General features: G+C 38.3%; 1 protein-coding gene across 3 annotated transcripts in view; it reads left to right on the forward strand.

The window, feature by feature from the left end:
• NT5DC1 (5'-nucleotidase domain containing 1) overlaps positions 1-20130 on the forward strand; it is a 138765-nt gene that overhangs the window by 75372 nt on the left and 43263 nt on the right. The window lies entirely within an intron of this gene.

A 20130-nucleotide genomic window follows, 5' to 3' on the forward strand; every position in this document is an offset into this window, starting at 1 on the left:
CAATGAGAAAAAATGAAATATGGCCTTTTGTAGCAACATGGATGGAACTGGAGAGTGTGATGCCTCAATACTTTAAAGGTGTCATCTCTTCAAACTAATTATGTAAATTTAGTAGTATAACAGGTTTCTTTATAGAATTAAAGCTGATGTTAAAATGTATGCAGAAATGCAAAAGGCCAGAAAAAGCCAAGACACTCTTGAAGAACAAGGTAAGAGGACCTATTCTATAAGACATCAAGACTTACTGCAAAATTACAATAATTAAGACAGTGTGGTTTTGGGGCAAGAACAGATGAGTAGAGCAGTGCACCAGCGATCCCAGAAGCAGATTCATGCACATATAAACAAGTGCTTGATGACAGCAGAGGTACAGTAGAGCAACGGGGAAAGGACTCTTTCGTAAATGGTGCCCCGACAATTGGGTATCCATATAGAAAATCCTAATACCTGATCCCCACTCCACATCACACACAAGAATCACTTCCACATAGATTATACACATAAATGTAAAACGCAAAAAGTTGATGTTTGACAGACATTAAAATTAAATATCTCTGTTCACCAAAAAGAACAATCATAAAGAGAATGAAAAGGCAAGCTATGGAATAGGAGAAGATACTGGCAACACGTATTAAGTATAAAATGACTTATATTGAAAAATATAAAGAAGTTCTATAAATCAGTAACAAGAAGACATCAACCCAGTAGAAAAGTGAGCAAAAGACTTCACAGGCAGTTCACAAACAAGGAAATTAAATGTCCAATAAACATTAAAATATGCTTATGCTCATTAATAACCATGAAAATACTAATTAAAATGTCAGTGAGAGACCACTGGGTACCCACTGGAGTGGTTAGTATTAAAGATCCTGGTGATATAAGTGGTTGCTGAAGATCTGAAGCAATGTGAACCCTCCAGACTGCTGGTGGGAATGTAAATTGGTTGAGCTAGTTTTGAAAATTGTTGGGTATTGTGAAGTTGAAAATGAGTTTTTTCTATGACTCAGTCATTCCATGCCACAATATATACCATACAGAATGTTCTTAATGGCATTCACAATAGCCCTAAATTAGAGATACCCCAAATGTCCATCACAGTGCAGTTGACAAGTTATATATCATACAATGGAATCCTATTCACCCATGAAACTGAAGAAATTAGAGCTATTCCAACAATATGAATGAATCGTAAAAACATAATGAGAGAAAGGAAAGGCTAGATACAAGAAGTACATATTTTATGATGTAATTTGTATAATAAATCGTAGAGTGGGATAAACTAGAGCATAGGTAACTGATAAAACCAGGAAAGCAAAGATAATACCATAAATATCAGGACAGTAGTTACCCTTGGGGAGTGGTGCTGGAAGGCGTCTAGGGTCCTGGATATGTTTTATTTCTTGACCTGGACAGTGATCACGTAAGTGTTTACTGTATAATACTTCACTAAAGTATACTTTTATGGGTTTTGTGCTTTACATGTGTTTTACAGTGATTTCTTTAAAGAAATAATGTATAAATTCTGAGTTATGAGCATAAGGCCCATTTCATAGCTAGTACCTTGTTTTTCATTTTGTCTTATTTGTTTAAAATTAATTATCTCCATCATCTTAAAGCGTAAAGTGTAAGTTTGTAATTGCAGTGGATAAATACATTGATTCACATGTTAGGACTTTATTAAAAACAGACCTTACAAATCCAGGAAGTTGTAGCCTTGCATATTCTCGTCTTATAGTGAAGTCGTCACCTATCCACTTATTCTTCATTACAGTTGATTTTTCCAAAGATTCATCGAATCTGGTTGCAATAGGATGTTGAGGAAAACCTTTCCTACTTGAATTTGTCTCTCCTTCAGTTTCACTCTTGAGAAATTTCTTTTAGGTAGCAAAATTGTGGTGAAAGCTTTACCTCGATTCATTAACTAGAACTTATTTCTCTCTTAGACCGTTAGACTGTGACTTAGAGATAATCACTGTTATCGCTGTATATTTGCATTTTACTTTTTGTCTTCTGAGTGTTGACATTTTACTCTGATTTCCTCTGGTTGTGATGTTTATTCTTTATAGATCTCTATCTTATTTATAAGCATTTCATAAAAGTAATTCAGATCCTTTTTACACGAAGAAGAACACATGAATGAAAATACAAACAAACAAATGAAAGAGCGTGGGTGACACGGAGTCTCCGAGACTGTGCCTCTCTGTAGTTCTTGCGGATGAAGCAAAGTTCAAAAGTTTAAACCCTCTATGCAGACTGTTTTTCTCTCCCTTAAAAAGGCTCTTGCTTGTCAAATGAGAGTAAATATTTATAGTTGGCTATGGTAAAATGTTCTGAGGGTGAAGAAAATGATTTTAATAGAACTGTATCCTTAATAGGAGTGGGTACAAAAATCCATTCATCTGCAGAAAGTGGGGCCAGTGAAGCAAAGGCAGGCAGCAGTGACTTAATAAGTGCTTAGTAGCACCCATTCGAAGGAAATACGTAATTATTTTATCACATGCCATGGTATATGTACGCATTTGCCTTTCGAGATTTTTTTTTTTCTTTTTTCTATTAAATTGCTGAGGTGCTTTTGTGGAAACGAGATTTTTAAACTGATTTCAATGAAACATACATGCTTCTTTTCAGTTTTCAGATAGTGGCAGGGTACTGTGAACAGCATAATATAATGGAAACTGCATGGGCTCTGTTGGAATATGGGCAAATTAGTTCAGCTCTCTACATCAACCTCAGGGCTTTTTCCAGCTATAACATGGATATGTAACACAGAGGCTATGGTGGATCTTAAGTGAGATGAGGTGTAGGAAGTGCCTGGCATGGAGGAGCTAGTCCATATGTTTATTTTCTTCTCTTCCTGTCACATTTTCAGCAAAGGAAAGCCAGCCTTCACTGCAATAACACAGTATTTTAAAAAATTTTTAACATTTATTTATTTTTGAAACAGAGAGACAGAGTGCAAGTGGGGGAGGGGCAGAGAGCGAGGGAGACACAGAATCTGAAGCAGGCTTCAGGCTCCCAGCTGTCGGCCCAGAGCCTGACCCAGTGGGGCTTGAACTCCTGAGCTGCGAGATCATGACCTGAGCCGAAGTCAGACACTTAACGACGGAGGCACCCAGGTGCCCCAACACAGTATTTTTTAAAATTATTTTCCTACTTTTTTCTTTTATTATTATGTGATATTTTATTATTATGTGATATAAAAACATATATTCTGTGTTTTTTCCTTGAAAAGTGAGGTTAATGTCACATGATGCAAGGAAGTAATTTCTGGTGGTTCTTATTTTGAAAGAGAAGGTAAGTTGTTTTGTCAACAGAAGGATGGATGTAGAGGGGTCCCTGGGTGGCTCAGTCGGTTATGCGTCTGACTTTGGCTCAGGTTGTGATCTCACGGTTCGTGAGTGCGAGCCTCATGTCTCTGCTGACAGCTCAGAGCCTAGAACTTGCTTCAGATTCTGTGTCTCCCTCTGTCTCTGCCCCTCCCTTACTCACACTCTGTCTCTCTCTCTCTCAAAAATAAATAAACGTTTAAAAATTTTTTTTAAAAAAGATGGACTTAGAAAGAGAGGGAAACATGGATAGAAATTTGGATGAGGGGTGAGAGGTGAGGGAGACAGCAGGTGGGAAAAGGAGTTGGGGACATCGTTGAGAAAACAAAACAAACCCCCATCACATTAGTTACTCTTTTTACACAGCTAAATTTAAGTCAAGAGGAATAAAAATGACCGTGGTTTTGGGGGGTAAACAAACATGCAATGCAGAAAGCCTCCATTTTTGCACAACAACTTGCTCTGTTGGGTCTTGAATAAAATCAAACAGGAAAGACTTTAGACCCACAAAACTGCCAAAAATGTGGTGGTCTCTGGATTCTTGACAGCTGAACTGCCAGAATCATGTGGTGTGTAAAATTGCTGGAAAGAATCATTCTGCTGAGAAGCAAGTGACGGGTCTGGTGGGTTTCAGTAATCCGAGAAGGTACCAGAACCATGCTCTTACAGCTTCATGGATTCACAGGGGTCTGTGTAAGGCTCCTGCCTGATTCTCATTAGTAGTTAACCCTCTTTATAAAGACCAGTAAATGGAACTCCTAGAATTCCAAGCTGGGCAGGACTTGAGGAATTGTCATCCCCAGCTCTGTGTTTTAAATGAGGAAACTGAGGCTCAGAGACCTGAAGTGACTTCCCCAGTTTCACAGTGAGTGTGCATTAGAAGTAGGGGCGGGGCTTGAGTCTCTGAACTCCTGAGTTAAATGCAACTAGCAGGAGAAAAAGTTCTTTAAAAGTGTAATGTGTTTCTACCCTTCTAACATTAGTTAGCCCGGGGGGTGCCTGGGTGGCTCAGTCGGTTAAGCATCAGACTCTTGATTTAGCTCAAGTCGTGATCTCGTGGTTCCTGGGATCAAGCCCTGAGTTAGGCTCTGTGCTAACAACCATGGAGCCTGCTTGGGATTCTCTTTCTCTCTCTCTCTCTCTCTTTCTCTCTCTCTCTCTCTCTTTCTCTCTGCTCCTCTCCCTCTCTCAAAAAAATAAACATTTAAAAAAAATTACTTGGTCCTGAAACTCAGTATCTTAAAGAAAGAGAGAAAATAAACAATTCCTATCCTTCCTTCTGTAGTTTAGCAAGAATTTATACTTCTGACCCAAACTCCACACCAATTGCTACGAAATACAAAACGGGAAGAGTATCTGAGGTCTTCCAAAAATGTTAACCATAAAATAAATAAAAAACCCCTCCGGACTTACTGTGTTGTAGCTCCCTCCCATTTCTCTGTGGAAGGGGAAAGTGAGAGGAGGTTCAGAAGAAAGAAAAAGGTTTTATAGTGTAAGTGATTTCTACTTAGTAGGAGCTTCGTATTTACTGATAGATTTATTGATCATTGATAACATGAAATAGCCTACAGAAACCACTGTCTAGCTCAAAAGGATTTTTTTTTTTTAATTTTTTTTTTCAACGTTTTTTATTTATTTTTGGGACAGAGAGAGACAGAGCATGAACGGGGGAGGGGCAGAGAGAGAGGGAGACACAGAATCGGAAACAGGCTCCAGGCTCCGAGCCATCAGCCCAGAGCCTGACGCGGGGCTCGAACTCACGGACCGCGAGATCGTGACCTGGCTGAAGTCGGACGCTTAACCGACTGCGCCACCCAGGCGCCCCGCAAAAGGATTTTTATGTATGTCATTATTTGTCCATAGGAATAACCACATCTTTATTATTCAACATGCATGGTATCACCAAGTATATGGAATGGAGTCAGTAGGAAAATAGTCTGTCTAAACTATAAAGAAAATCTTCCTGTTGATAAAAATAATCTACCAAATTGTCTAAACATTTTTGTGTAATGTAGGTTATATAAGTTTCTAGAATCACCATCTAAAATTTGAGGTGTTTTTCCTAATACTTAAGTCCTAAAAGTATATATATTGACATGCAGTATTTATATATTTGTATTTCCTTAACCTTCAGACTGCCAGGTTTTCATTGTTTGTTAATGTCACCAGCAAGGGAGCAGGAAACATTCAAATCAGTTTTGCTACTTGTGAGTTATTTTGATTGCCCTATTTCTTTTGGACAAATTAAAAATGAGGTAAAAAAAAAATCAACAAAGGAGAATGAGAATTGGGGCTTATCAAATGCATCTAATTAATCTTCCTTTGCCCATTAGATGAAAATTTATGATCATTAATATCAATGTAAGAATTTGTCACATGGACTTTCATACACTTAATTAGGTATATAGGGAATAGTAGTATATATATAATATTTAAGAGATGAATGTGAGTTTGGCAAATTAACCCTTATAAATCTTCATTTGCTGATATTTAAAATTGGGATACATCATATTATTGTAAAGTAATGCATATAATGTGTTAAGCAAAGTGCCTAACATGTAGTGAGCTCTCAATAAATGTCAGCTAATATTATTTAGGAAAAGGCATGATTCTCTTTGTATAGAATCAGATATTGTTATGAAATGCATTTCTGCTTTATAGAGTTACACACATTCCCCCAACATCATTTAAAAAAAAGAAAATTGGGACTAGAGTTTAAGGATATACAAATCAAAGATTTGAAATGGACATTTCTTCTTGCTCAAATTGGATTTTATATTTCTATAATATTTCAGTTTCTAAAAACTTTTTTCCTGAGCTTTTTTCTTTTGATATAAAGTCAAAAATAAAATCTTAACATTAAAAACTATTTTATGTTATAAAAGTAAATACAAAATTCAGAATTTTGAAATTTGATTTTCAGGTTTTGCCTTATACTTGTGTTGAGAGTGCAAAGCTCCAACTAACCAGAATGTATCTGGTCCAAACACTAATATTTTAGTGTTGCTCAGAGCACATTTCCTCTGTTAGGAATTCCTCCTGGTGTTAAGCTGAAACGTGCTTTTTTGTGCTCATACTGTTGGAAGAAGGTGAACCTACTTCCCCTCGTTCTTCACACACCATCTTTGGACCCCATCCTCCTCCTGAGTGGTCTCTAGTTGCACTTGACCTTGTAGAATCAATACCTGGAGTTGTTCCTAACAAGCTGTTTGTGAGATACAGTTGGTTTGCCAGAGTGTGATTGGAGCACTGTCCCTTTTATATGAACACTACATTGTATATTTTTTTAACGTTTTTATTTATTTTTGAGACAGAGAGAGACAGAGCATGAACGGGGGAGGGTCAGAGAGAAAGGGAGACACAGAATCTGAAACAGGCTTCAGGCTCCGAGCAGTCAGCACAGAGCCCGACGCGGGGCTCGAACTCACATACCGCGAGATCGTGACCTGAGCCGAAGTCGACGCTTAACCAACTGAGCCACCCAGGCACCCCTGAACACTACATTATTAAAGGTGAACAGAATAACCCCACAGACTCCCATGTATTACTTAAGAAGGCTAGTGCTTATGGATCTTTGGCCTTTCGTGACTATTCAGTTTGTTATTATAGCAGCCCTTTGTGTATGGCTTTTAGTTTATTTGTATTTTTCTCCTGGTTCTGCCAGCTTTTCCAGTGGTTTATTTGCAAAAACCCTGCCCCATAGCATCTAGTAATAAATAAAGAGTGAAAGTACTGTATTGTTTTCCATAGGGGTGTTGTAATCGATAACAAAACCTCTAAAAAAAAAAAAAGTGTGATGTTTTGCTTCTAAACAAAAGGCAGAACGAGCACAGGTGTTGGGCAGCCGCAGTAGAAGCCAAGAAAGCTGGCTTTTGAAAAACAAAAACTTGGTTTCAAATCTGAAACTTGTAACTTACTGTCTGATCTTGGCTAAATCTCTCAGTCTCTCTAATCTTAAATTGTGGTATTTGTGAAATGGAGAAGATATTGCTTCCTTCATGGAGTGAGAGAAGAAAATAATATGCACAAGCGAAGTTTTATAAACTGAAAGTACCGAATAAGTGGAGCTCATTAACACACATGGAATACATCTCATTTCTGTGCTAAAGGACACAGAAGCAAAGGTTATCTTTGTTCAGGCACTTAACAACAAAATAGCATTTTCAAAAGTTTAATTTTAACTCCCTATATAGTAAACCTTGAAGTTTTCATGTTTATGTGTTGAATCCAAACATGCAATTATGCTATAAAAAATTAAAGATTTGATGAATAATAAAAAAGTAAGGCAATTGGAAACTCTGGATAAAAAGCATACAATGATGTCACAGTCCAATCACAATGCATCAAAAATGGGGTAGGATTTTGAGCAATTATGAAAACTAAGAAAAGGAAATAAATTTCTTTCATTCTAGTAATGTGCTTTTTAAAAGTCAGATCATAAAAATGGACCTCTAGAAATAGAAATGTGATTCTAACACATTATTTGACTCTGCTAGGAACAATATTTGTGCATCATAATATAGTAAATACAGATTATTTGCCTTTGATTTTTAGAAACAACTTATAAACAAAGCATAGGAAGGTTAGCCGATGATTTGAAAACAAAAAATAAGATGTTGGTCAGAAGTTAGGATGCAGGAGGAGGTTGACAAGTTGGTGGATACTGATCGCCTGGTGTTATGTGGTGGGGAGTAAAAATTGATAGAACAAGTAGAGGGGCGTCTGAGTGGCTTACAAGTCTGATTCTTTTTTTTTTTTTTAATTTTTTTAGTGTTTATTTTTGAGAGACAGAGACACAGACACAGTGCAAGCATGGGAGGGCAGAGGGAGAGGGAGAGGGAGACACAGAATCTGAAGCAGGCTCCAGGCTCTGAGCTGTCAGCACAGTGGGGCTCGAACTCACAAACCGCAAGATCGTGACCTGAGCCGAAGTCAGACGCTCAGCCTGCTGAGCCACCCAGGCGCCCCACAAGTCTGCTTCTTGATTTCGGCTCAGGTCATGAGCTGCACTGACAGTGCGGAGCCTGCTTGGGATTGTCTCTCTCTCCCTCTCTCTTGCTGCCCCTCTCCTACTCATTCTCTCTCTCTCTCTCGATAAATAAACTTTAAAAAGAAAGAAGAAGAACAAGTAGAGTTTGAAGTGTGTTATTTAAAGTGGAAAGTGACCAGTAGAAGGATAAAGCTAAATATAACTATAAAAATTATAAGCAGGGAGAAGGATAATGAAGGGTAATGTGAGTTAAGTTAATCCTCATTCTTAGTTGGAAGTCAGTGGATGTTGCCTGAAGCTTATGAACTGAGAACTATGTTTGTTATTATTTAGAGTTGTGAATCTAAATTATCAGAAGAGTCAAAAACAAATGGCTAAAGATGATGGCCTTTGAGAGCAGTACTGAAGAGGCCCAGGTAGGGGCTAGAACCTATTGCTTTTCATTATGAGCCACTCTGTGTGATCGTAGTGGTATTCTTACTAAGTACACATATTACACTGATACAGGCCTTGAAAAAAAACCCAGTACTGATAGCAAAAAGCCATGGATGGATGCTGTGGCATGTGTCACCCCACCCCCAAATCTAGAAGACACCCTATAATTCTCTGAGCCTAAAATCATCTCAGGTCCCTGTCAACCCTGCTCACCACTCCCTCCAAACTTTCTTTGTCCTACTTTTAAACTAAGCAGCATAGAGTGTTTTTGCCTTCCAGCCTAGTGTCAGCCTATGTCACACTAAATTTTACATTATCAGTGGAAACTTAGTTCTATTGTTCCCTGAAATGTCAAGAGAGTAAATTTCTATAAAACAAAACAGACTCAAAGCACAATGCAGGTGTATGTTAGTAAGTAAATTATGTATCTACTGCTTAGAAAATGGTTTGTCTTCTACCAGGATTTTATACCAAGATTTCACTATAAAAATCACGTAGAAGAGGAGAATATCAATTGTCCCAAACATTAGAAATAGAATGGGTGCACTGTTTTATTTCCTGTATATTTCTATTGAGTTTACCTTAAATTTTTATTAACATTTTTTTCTATTGGAAAAGTGGCAGTAGTGTACTAGATCAGCTTGGGCATGACCAGATTCTGACCAAATCGTTCCTAAAATATTCATCTTTAAGACCAGTTCATTGCAGGGATGCCAACAGTAATTCAAATATTCTGCCTTTAAACACTACTGCACTTGAAATTGCTACTTTGGTATTTCCCTGCCCCCTCCCCCAAATGTACACAGTTAAGGGTAAGAAAGATGGCTACCAGACATTTCCCAAATTTCTAGATAAGGAAGGCCCATTCTTTAGAAAACAATAGATTTAGTTGTCAATCAGCCAGATGTGTTCATTGACAAAAGATTGAAAGTATAGATAGATTTAGATCAATAGCACCTAATAGTGAGTAAGCCAATTTGATATGCACAGAGCAGACTCTGGCATTGTGGATGGGGATTGATAAGACCCCAGAGAAATTCTTTTCCAGCGCGAAGTTTAGGAGAGAATGAAGAGTTGTTTTGAACCACAGGTTGGGAAGGGGGAAAGTGGAGATGGGGAGACATCGCCACTCTCTAGCCATAACTTGGTAATAAGCACTTTGGTACTTACGTATTCACCCTTCCATCCACCAGCCCTGTATTTGTTTGAGCACCTACTCTAAGACTGTGGTTGGTAGTGTGGGGATATTACAGGGCTAAACTTGACAGTTCATTATCACTGTGACCTCCAGGAGTAGCTTCTATCACCAGAGTTTTCCTTTACTTGCCAATCATGTATTCCATTAAGTATCTGGCTTCCTTGATGGCTTAGACCTCAAATCATCCAGAAACAACTTTCAGGAATTACATTTTTAACTGATTATTTATATTATCTAAATCACATTTGTTATTTACTAAATGTTAGTCATATTCCTTATTTTTTCTCATATTTTTGCATTGCATTGCTCTAAAAACACTGTCAAAAAAAAAAAAAAAAAAAAAAAGGAAAGAGACCAGATAATCAAAGATTAAGCCTGTTGTACATAGTAGTACTTAAATATTTCCCAAATGTTTTCCCAAACTGTAAATCAACCCATTATTGGCAATTAGTTTGATTTAGAAAAAATAGTTTTCTCTTTTCAGTTAGGTATTTATTTTACTAGCAAATTATATAAAATTTTGTCAAACTGTAGTATATGGAAGCTTGAGGTTGGGGGACAGGAGGAGTCGCTTTATTATACCAAACAAAATAGCATTATCCCTGTCTGCTATGACATTTTATGAGGATTTATCAATGTTGCTGACTTTCTGGGTAGTACATATTTGCTGCCTTAAATTCTGCAGGCTCAGGAATGTTGCGTCAGTCCCTCCAACTTTCCCTCTTCTACTTGTGTGGCCTTGTGTATGCTGTGTTTAACAAATACACACCTGATCACCCTGAGCCAGGCACTATTCTTCATGAGGAAGAGAGGCGGCACTTCACGTTCTGCCCTTCTTCTACCCTGGTGGTATTAGAGGTGTCCTCAAATGCAGTTATCATGTTTCTCCAGAGTCCTGTCTGGTAACACCTGATAAGCTCTTTTTCCTCTCATTTCCGAAAGGCAGACCTAGTCTCTAGTGGATGCTCACTTTCCTATAGCTGTACGTGTTTGTTAGAGCCACAGCCTCAGAGCCAGGGGATTGTGGGAAGTAGGGTCTCTTCCTGCAGGACAGGATATCCTGTGGTCTCCTGTCCACACACCTCCTTTCTCCATTTTTAATTTCCCTGCTGTCCTCCTCACCTCCGCTGCCTTCTATCCCTATCTAGGGCCTAACTAGGCATGAGCTTTCACAAGTATCTGGGCACTTGATGTGCGCTTTGCCTGGTTAGCAAAATGATACAGATACAGATGTATCTGTATACAGATGTCAGGTTTGTCCTAAACCGTAACTCACAGACAACACTGGGGTCTGTATGAGACTTGTAACCAAACTTTTTACACAGCCCACAGAAAGGCCTTGATTTCCCCTGCTAGGTCTCTGGTTACCATCTTGTCTGATTTGAAAAGCTAAGCAGAATTGAGTTCTTAGAAAAATTGGGTGGAATAATTCTTAGCATTCTTGACCCCCACTACCTTTACCTCTGCCACCCATCTTAAGAACAAGCAGCCATTGACACAAAAACAGACACTCAGATCAATGGAACAGAATAGAGAACCCAGAAATGGACCCACAAACGTATGGTCAGCTAATCTTTGACAAAGCAGGAAAGAATAACCAATGGAATAAAGACAGTCTCTGCAGCAAATGGTGCTGGGAAAACTGGAGAGTGACATGTAGAAATATGAACCTGGACCACTTTCTTAGGCACTTGTCTATGTCATCAGGAGCTCCCAAAATAGAACCACCTCTATTATATTGTTCCTGTAAACTCCTCTGTATTTTTTCAGAGAGGGCAGTAGCAGTTTATGGTCCCAGGGCACACATAGCTTTGCTCATAAAATGTCCTTCATCGTCTTGTTAGTAGCAGGAGTGAGCAAGCTTTTTCGAAAGCTTCCAAGAAAGATCTTGGTAAACAAAAGGGTTCTTTTTTCTGTCAAACTGTTGGGTGGTCACTGACTATATCAACAAACAGGGATTCAGTCACTCACTTCCTCTCCAAATTGTGGTCATTGAGCAGTGAACAAAAGTTCCTGGGTTACAGCCATCTACTTGGTAAGGTTCTCCAATTCATTGGCAGATTCCCCCAGCCACCTTACTGCTGTCCTCCATTTGCTCCTGAACCAGAGGACAGCAGTTAGTGTGGCCACTACACGATGGCATACATGGAGATGGCCTTTCCTTTTCTGGCTGATGACATGTAACTCTGCTCCTACTTGAGGAAAGCTGTTGCTTTGTTCATGCCCTACGTGACTCAGGTAACTTATTTTAATAAGTGTACTCCTTCTGTTTGTCCCATACATAAGAATCGGGGGAGTTTCTTTTAACTGATTGTGAGCCATATTCCTTAACCAAAATGGGGGACTTTTTCTTCTGATAGGCTAACTCATGAGGTTACAGAATCAGAGTTTTTCGTTTTTATCCCTCGTAGCCACCAACAGAAAAATAATTCAGAAAAATAATTTAAAACTGGATGAAGCTCCTATGATGGTCATTCTTTTGGCTATAGGGTCTCTCATTCTTAGCACGATTGTCATTCTGAACTGGGAATTCTTTGTTGTGGGAGATATTATGTGCATTGTAGGATACTTGACAACATCCTTAACCTCTGTCCACTAGATACCAGTAGTGGCACACTCCCTACCCAACAAAAATGTCTCTAGACATTACCAAATGTCCAGGAGTTGGGAGCGTGGGGATAATGAAATCAACCCCAGTTGAGAACCTCTGCTGTAATATAATTAGAGACTTCATTCTGCATAGGACAGAGTCTCCAATAATTTATTCCACGTAAATAGGAGAGTTGTCAGATATCCCTGCTAAGTTTGTACTCCTGAAAGGACTGTCTTCTGGAAGTACCTTTTCTTCCTTTTTCCTTTTTCCAGCAAGTTGTTAATCTGGTCTTTAATGCCATGTCCTTACCCAAAAGACATCAAGTAGCAGAAAGGACATTGAAGTGTCGTCAAAAGACTGACTTTTGCCCAACATTGCCATTATTAGTCTTGATCTTGAGCAAACCCTGTAATTACTCTGAACCTTAGTTTACCCATTAGTCAGAAAGGTTGTGGAAATGAGAGAAGTGTGTATTTGAAAGCACCTTTAAAAAATAAAGCACTCAGCACCCAGATCTCAGTTTCTGATACCACATTTAGTAAAATGAACCAGAGCTCTTTGGAGAAATGTCTGACTCTAGGACTGGGGCAGGCAGTATATGAGATGAGCCTGTCACATCCTTATCCTTGGAACCAGAAAGTAAAGTGCTCAAAAAATGATGATGATGGGGCACCTGGGTGGCTTGGTCGGTTAAGCGTCCGACTTCGGCTCAGGTCATGATCTCATGGTCCGTGAGTTCGAGCCCCGCGTTGGGCTCTGTGCTGACAGCTCAGAGTCTGGAGCCTGTTTCAGATTCTGTGTCTCCCTCTCTCTGACCCTCCCCCGTTCATGCTCTGTCTCTCTCTGTCTCAAAAATAAATAAACGTTAAAAAAAAAGTTAAAAAAAAAATGATGATGATGATGGAGTATGTCAAAGGGACACAGGAATCAAATAACAGCTCCCAATGGCAACAGCTGGAACGATTTGAGAGCAAAATTAATAAAGTAATATTGGATTATAACCCAAAGATCCAAAGTATAAAAGAAATATCAGTGAGTCAGCGGATACAAATGATTGAACAAATAAATAAATAGGGAAAGGGAATACTTTCCTATGCAAAAGAATTCCAAATAATTTATGCAGACGCTTCACCCTTAAGGCAGTGGAATATAACTCCTTACTCCTTAATTGTGGGCTGCACATAGTGACTTCCTTGCAAAGAGTATAGTTTGGAAAGGGGGAAAAAAGAGTAACTTCACAGTGAAGAAACCTGACAAGCATGGCCTCAGCCAGGTGATCAAGGTCAACATAAACAGTAAGTTAATATTGATAGGATTTATCCTGGATATGATGTGTTGAGAATGGTGTACCTAACCTCTGTGGTCTTCCTCCTAAAATCCCGTAATACCTGTCTTACCATGAAAAAAAAAAAACAAAAACAACAAAAACATGAGTTAAGTCTCAGTTGAGGGACATTCTACAAAATACCTGGCCAGTATTCTTCAAAACTGTCAAGGTCATTAAAAACAAGGAAATTCTGAGAAACGACCACAGCCAAGAGGAGCCTACGTAGACATGACCACTAAATGTAATATGGTATCCTGGATGGAATCCTGGAACAGAAAAGGAAAATTAGGTTAAAATAAGGAAATACGAACAAAATGTGGACTTTAGTTAATAATGTATCAATATTGTTTCATTAATTGTGATAAATATATCGTAATATTGTAAACTGTTAATAGCAGAAACAGTTGTAAGATATATGGGAATGCTCTGCACTATCTTTTCAATTTTTCTATGAATCTAAAATTATCCTAAAGTTAGCAGTTTATTTAAAAAGCCACAGCTAGGGGTTCCTGATTGAGCATCTATTGATTTCAGTTCAGGTTGTGATCCTAGGGTCATGGGATTGAGCCCGGCATCTGGCTCCATGCTGAGTGTGGAGCCTGCTTAAGATTATCTCTCTCTCTCTCCCTCTGCCCCTCTCCCCAACTTGCTCTCTTTCTCTCTCTCTCTCTCTAAAGTATGAATATTTAGCCCCAGCTAAATTAAGACACTTTTGTAAGTAATGGTCATTTTATCCAGAAGATATATCATCAAGCTCTAGTATGTCTTCCTTATTTAAAAAATATTTTTTTAATCTTTATTTTAGAGAGAGAGAGAGACAGAGTGTGAGCAGGGGAAGGAGAGAGAGAAAGGGAGACACAGAATCTTAAGCAGGCTCCAGCCTCCGAGCTGTCAGCACAGAGCCTGACATGGGGCTCAAAACCACGAACCGTGAGATCATGACCTGAGCTGAAGTCGGACACTTAACTGACTCAGCCACCCACCCAGGGACCCCTGTCTTCCTTATTTTTAAAGGTTACTCATGGAGTCTATCTCCAACTTCGTTCTCATGATGATGTTTAACATCCTTTATCAACTATACCTCGTCTCTCCTCCTACTAGCTTGGAGCAGTTTTAGGTTTCCAACTAAAGAGGAAAGAGTATCACATATAGTTCTTCACTTTGACAGACCAGGTTTACTTTCTCTCATGAGGAAATCCATAGTTGGTCCCCTTTTCTTCCTCCAACTGGTCAGAAGAACTGCTTCCTTTACAGCTTATAGGTGCTTTCTTCTAACCAAGGTCTGGAAGGTTCCCTATTTGGTTTCTCTTTTCTTGGGGGAGAATAGAAAAACAGTGAGCAGGTACTATGGCAAACACCCATTTTGTGCAGGTAATACAACTGGATGTGTACAGAATAGGAATGGGAGAGGGGAGACCCTTCAGAATGGTAAAACCTTGGAGGAACAATACAGTAGAGGATTAAAAAGTTTATTGTAAGTATGTAGGTAACTAGAACTGTTTCCTCTGTGACACTCTCAGCTTTCTAGCTTTAGCCATGATACTTGACCATCTTTATTTCAGTAGACATTATTCTTTATTCACTCCATGCATCTAGCACTGTATATAAGTTCAAATATAGTATTTGAACATGGTACGTTATAGAAACTGAATTTGAATTCAGAATTACTGTATTAAGTAGATGGCAGTGTTCTATAATCTTAAGTGGTAATAATCTCTTAGTGATAATAAATGAACCAGTCAGGTTTCCCTAATATGACCAGTGACTATGGAATCAACTCAGTATTCCTTTTTAATCTGGGACCTCAATGAGCTGAGCATTTGACCAAGTCAAGTTTACTGACGATACCCAAAATGGGTCTCTTACATAAAAATAATAACATAAACGACATGTGCTGAATGTCCAAAACCTTCCCTCATTTAGACTTGTTTATCATCCATCCCCCCATGAGGTAGGGAAGGTAACATATGGCTATGAGAACCAGTGAGGACAAGGACACACAGCTGAAACACAGGTGTAAAGCCTGAGCCACCTGATTCTGGGCAGAGTGTTTCCCCTACTGGCCCACCCTGCAGCCTTGGCATGGTTTCATGATTATAATTATTACTTTTACTTTTACTTTTACTTTTAAAAATGCTCTCTTTCTGGACCAAATCATGTTTGCTTGCTATTTTGATCCGAGGTCACATTGTTGCTGTATGTAGCCACGGCTGATGATTTTAGGAATGGTGAACTGAAGTTAACCTAGAGGAGTGCTAACCAATAGACCTGCCTCAGTGATGGAATGTTCTATATCTGTGCTGCCCAGTGTGGTGCACAGAGCACTAGCCACGTGCGGCTCTCAAGCACTTGAAATGTAGCCAGGATGTTACAGGAACTGACTTTAAACTTTTATTTAATTTTAGTTAATTTAGCTTCAAATAGTTTCATGTGGCTAACAACCGCCATGTTAAACAGCGTGGGTCTAGACAGTGTAGGGATCCTCCATTATAACGTAGGTTCCTCTGGTATTTAGCTCTCAGCATTGCTTGGGCAAACTTGGCTATTCTTTTAGAGAAGAATTATCTTTGAGAGACTTTTTTTTTTTTTTTGGACATTTGGAACATATAAACAGGCAGCACAAGGTTCCTCCTAAATTATGACCCACTTAGGCGTGCCTGGGTGGCTTAGTTGGTTGAGTGTCTGACTCTTGATTTTGTTGGCTCAGGTCATGATCCCACAAGGATCGAACCCCGTGACAGGCTCCATGCTGACTGTAGCTATAAGCTGTATAAATTTATACATTTAAATTATGACCCACTTAAATTTAAAGCTGTGAGATCTCGAATCAACACTAAAAAGTAAAATTCACTGAACTTAGTTCACTATATTCTTTTTGGTAGAAATAAGAAGAGAGTGATCCATGTGTCTTTTTGATTCTACCTTTAAAAGACTGAACCTTTAGGGGTTGTGGGAGGGGGGATGGGTTAAATGGGTAAGGGGCATTAAGGAATTTACTGAAATCATTGCTTCACTATATACTAACTAATTTGGATGTAAATTTTAAAAAATAAAAAATAAAGTTAAATTTAAACAAAGACTGAACCTTTAGAAAATTATTATTGGCAAGAGATTTATTTCTTTAATTCTAAAAACAAAGAGCTATTTTCTTTTACAGATACAAATCTGTTATTTGAAGCCTGCAAAGTTCAATGACACTTTAAATCGGGATTGAGTGATATGTACAGAGCCAGACAAAAATCCAGTCACATGATGTTTCCATTAGACTCAGAATGGAATTCTGAGATTGTAGTCAGGGAGAAAGGGAACTGTGCTTTATAAATTCATAATGCATTGCAGATGAACATTATAATATTAAAATGACAGCTGTTTTCATTACTGTTGCTAAACTGAACAACTGAATTTAGAAGCTGTATGGAAGAAATTAGAAGGAGTGACAGTTCTCAATTATCTAACAGTTCTTTGACTGGAAAAATCTCAAGGAATGAGGAAAATACCAAAGTAACAGATACTACTAGCAGTAATATAAAAATTCAGAAAAGAAGTAGGGGTGCTATCTCATCAGAAACTTTTTTTTTCTTCTAACACAATTTTTGACTTCTTAAAACAAATACTTTTTAGTTAAATTTAAGAGACAACCATCTTCCACAGATTATGATATTAGAAAAACACTTTTTATGCTGGGAGACAGGAAATAGTGAAATTGATCTAAAGTGTCATTTACTGTAAATTTGAACAAACTGAATTACCAGATGCTTGCTCTTTAATACTGAACAGGCTTTCAGTGTTGTTATATAGATTCTCTTTCGATGTGACTTCTTTAATATCTGAGATCACACTTGTTTCTACTCAGTTTCTTGGATTCATCTTTATGGGCATGAACATAGTGTGTCGGCTCTTTATAATTACTGTTGTCAAATACTGTTAAACATGAACATATTTTGAGCTAAAAGAAAATTTTCAGTCCCCCTAACCCCTCCTTAGGCTCCCTTCTGGCCAATATCCCTTGCCTGTAGGAACATCTAACACCAGAAACTAATTTTGTCTGATTTCTGACTTTAGGTAAGTAGAATTAGGCTGTATGTGTGTTCTTATGTCTGGCTTCTTCAACATTATGTTTCTTTAATTCATCCATATTGTTGTTGAACATAGCAGTAATTTATTGATTTTCATTACTGTACAATATACTATTATGGCTGTACAACAATTCATGTAATGATTCTAGACAACTTATGTAATCATTGATAGATATTTGGGTAAATTTAAATTGGGGACTATTAACAAATAATGCTTCATGAGCATCACGTGTGTGTGTTTTGTGCACCTGTTTTCATACTCCTCTCAGATCTGTACCTAAAAGTAGAATCGCTTCATTATAGGGTAAGTGTGTGGATGTTTACTTTTAGTAGGTACTACCAAACAATTTTTCCGTCTCCTACAGTGTAAGAGAGTTCTAGATACTTTATATTTTCAGTGTCCTCACCAATATTTGAGTCTGTCAATATTTGTTTTGTGTGGGGGAAGGACCACTTAACATCTGTAATAATAATCATAATATAGCTTTTGGAAAAAGCTAGTAGGGAGTAGCTGGCCTAACAGATTTAGGCCACAGACACCCCTACACACACACAGGGTGATCATCAAATGTTCCCACTCCCGACTTTCCATAGACCCATGCAAGAAAACACCTTGAAGATGGTAACCTTTGACCTAGTTCACTTTGGGCAATGTTATTGCAATTGGTCCTGCAGAGAAACAGTTGGATAAAAGAGAATGATACCCTGCTCTGAGCCTGAAGGCTTTTGATGGGATGAGAAGTACTTGAGTTAATAATACTGGAATTTGCCAAGTGCTCTTAACAGAGTGTGTTTGGTGAATTTTTATAGTAAGTAATCTGACACGAGTAACTCTCCGTTCACCCAGTTGAATTCAACAAACATTTTTTTTGGTGAGTGCTTCACTCCCACGTTCTATATTATAGAATGCAAAAGGAATGACTAATAAAGATACAAAAAGGTACTTCACTTTAAGTCAGGGAAATGCAAGGTATAATGAATGGATGCCCATTTTCATCCAGTGGATTGGCAAAATTATGTCTGCTGATACGCTCTAGTGAGAGTGTTGTGTAAGGGTATACACATACTATGCTGCTAAAGTGTTACAGCCACTCTGGAAGGAAACTCGATGTATCTACTAAAATTAGAAGTGTACAGGGGCACATATCTGGCTCAGTCGGAAGAGCATTTACTCTGGATCTCGGGGTTGAGAGGTTGAACCCCATGCTGGGTATAGAGATTACTTAAATTAATAAAACCTTTAAAAAACTAGAAATGTACATCTTCAATGTACCAGTCAATGTACTTCAGTGACCCAGAAGTCTCATTTTAGGAATAAGCCCTGGAGAAATAATCACCTATGCACAAGAAACCATACACAATGATATTTACCCTAAAATTTGTAATCATGAAAAAAACTCTTCAATAAAGGACTGGCATAGCCATCTGTGGTATATTCGTACATGGATTGCTATGCCATGGTTGAAAAGAATGAAGCATCTCTAGAATGTAAGCTCTGTGAGGGCAGGAACTTGGCTTTTGTTCATTCCCGTGTCTGCAACAACCAGAACGATGCATGGCAGGCATGTAGTACACGCTCAGTAATTAGTTGAATGCATGTGTGAGTACATGGCTGGCCTCCAACTCCTGCTGTTGAGTGAACAACACAAACTACAGAAAATCTATATTATAACATACATATGCGTGTCTGTAAGTCCATAAAAACTGGAAAATATACACCAACATATGAAATACATATGGGTGCTTGCACATCTATAAAAACTTACCTGGAAAGATATACACCGAAATGACAACAGTGTTACCCCTCAAGGGCAAACAAGGGGAGGGGACAGATTTTGGGAATAGTATTCCGAGAAGACTTCAAACTTTCCTGCAGTATCTTAAGTTTGGAAGAACATAATGTTTTCTTATATTAGGTAATTACACGATAATTTTAAAGTGACATTTTACTACAGAAAGATAATTTCCTTGTTGTCTGGCAGGCTGAAGTATATTGGGTGAAGAGCTCCTCCATCCAGAGCCCCGCAGCCTACACATAGCCATACAGAGTGTCCAGGCTTGCTGAATTTAGTTTCCCAAAGGGAATTCCTCAAGCATGTGGAATAATTTGGAAGAATAGCTAATGATTCTCCATATTTCTTTGGGAATAAACCAGCTCCTTTTGTTTTCATCTTCATTCTGATTT

This window comes from Panthera leo, chromosome B2 (assembly GCF_018350215.1).
Source record: "Panthera leo isolate Ple1 chromosome B2, P.leo_Ple1_pat1.1, whole genome shotgun sequence".
NCBI classification, from domain to species: Eukaryota; Metazoa; Chordata; class Mammalia; order Carnivora; family Felidae; genus Panthera; species Panthera leo.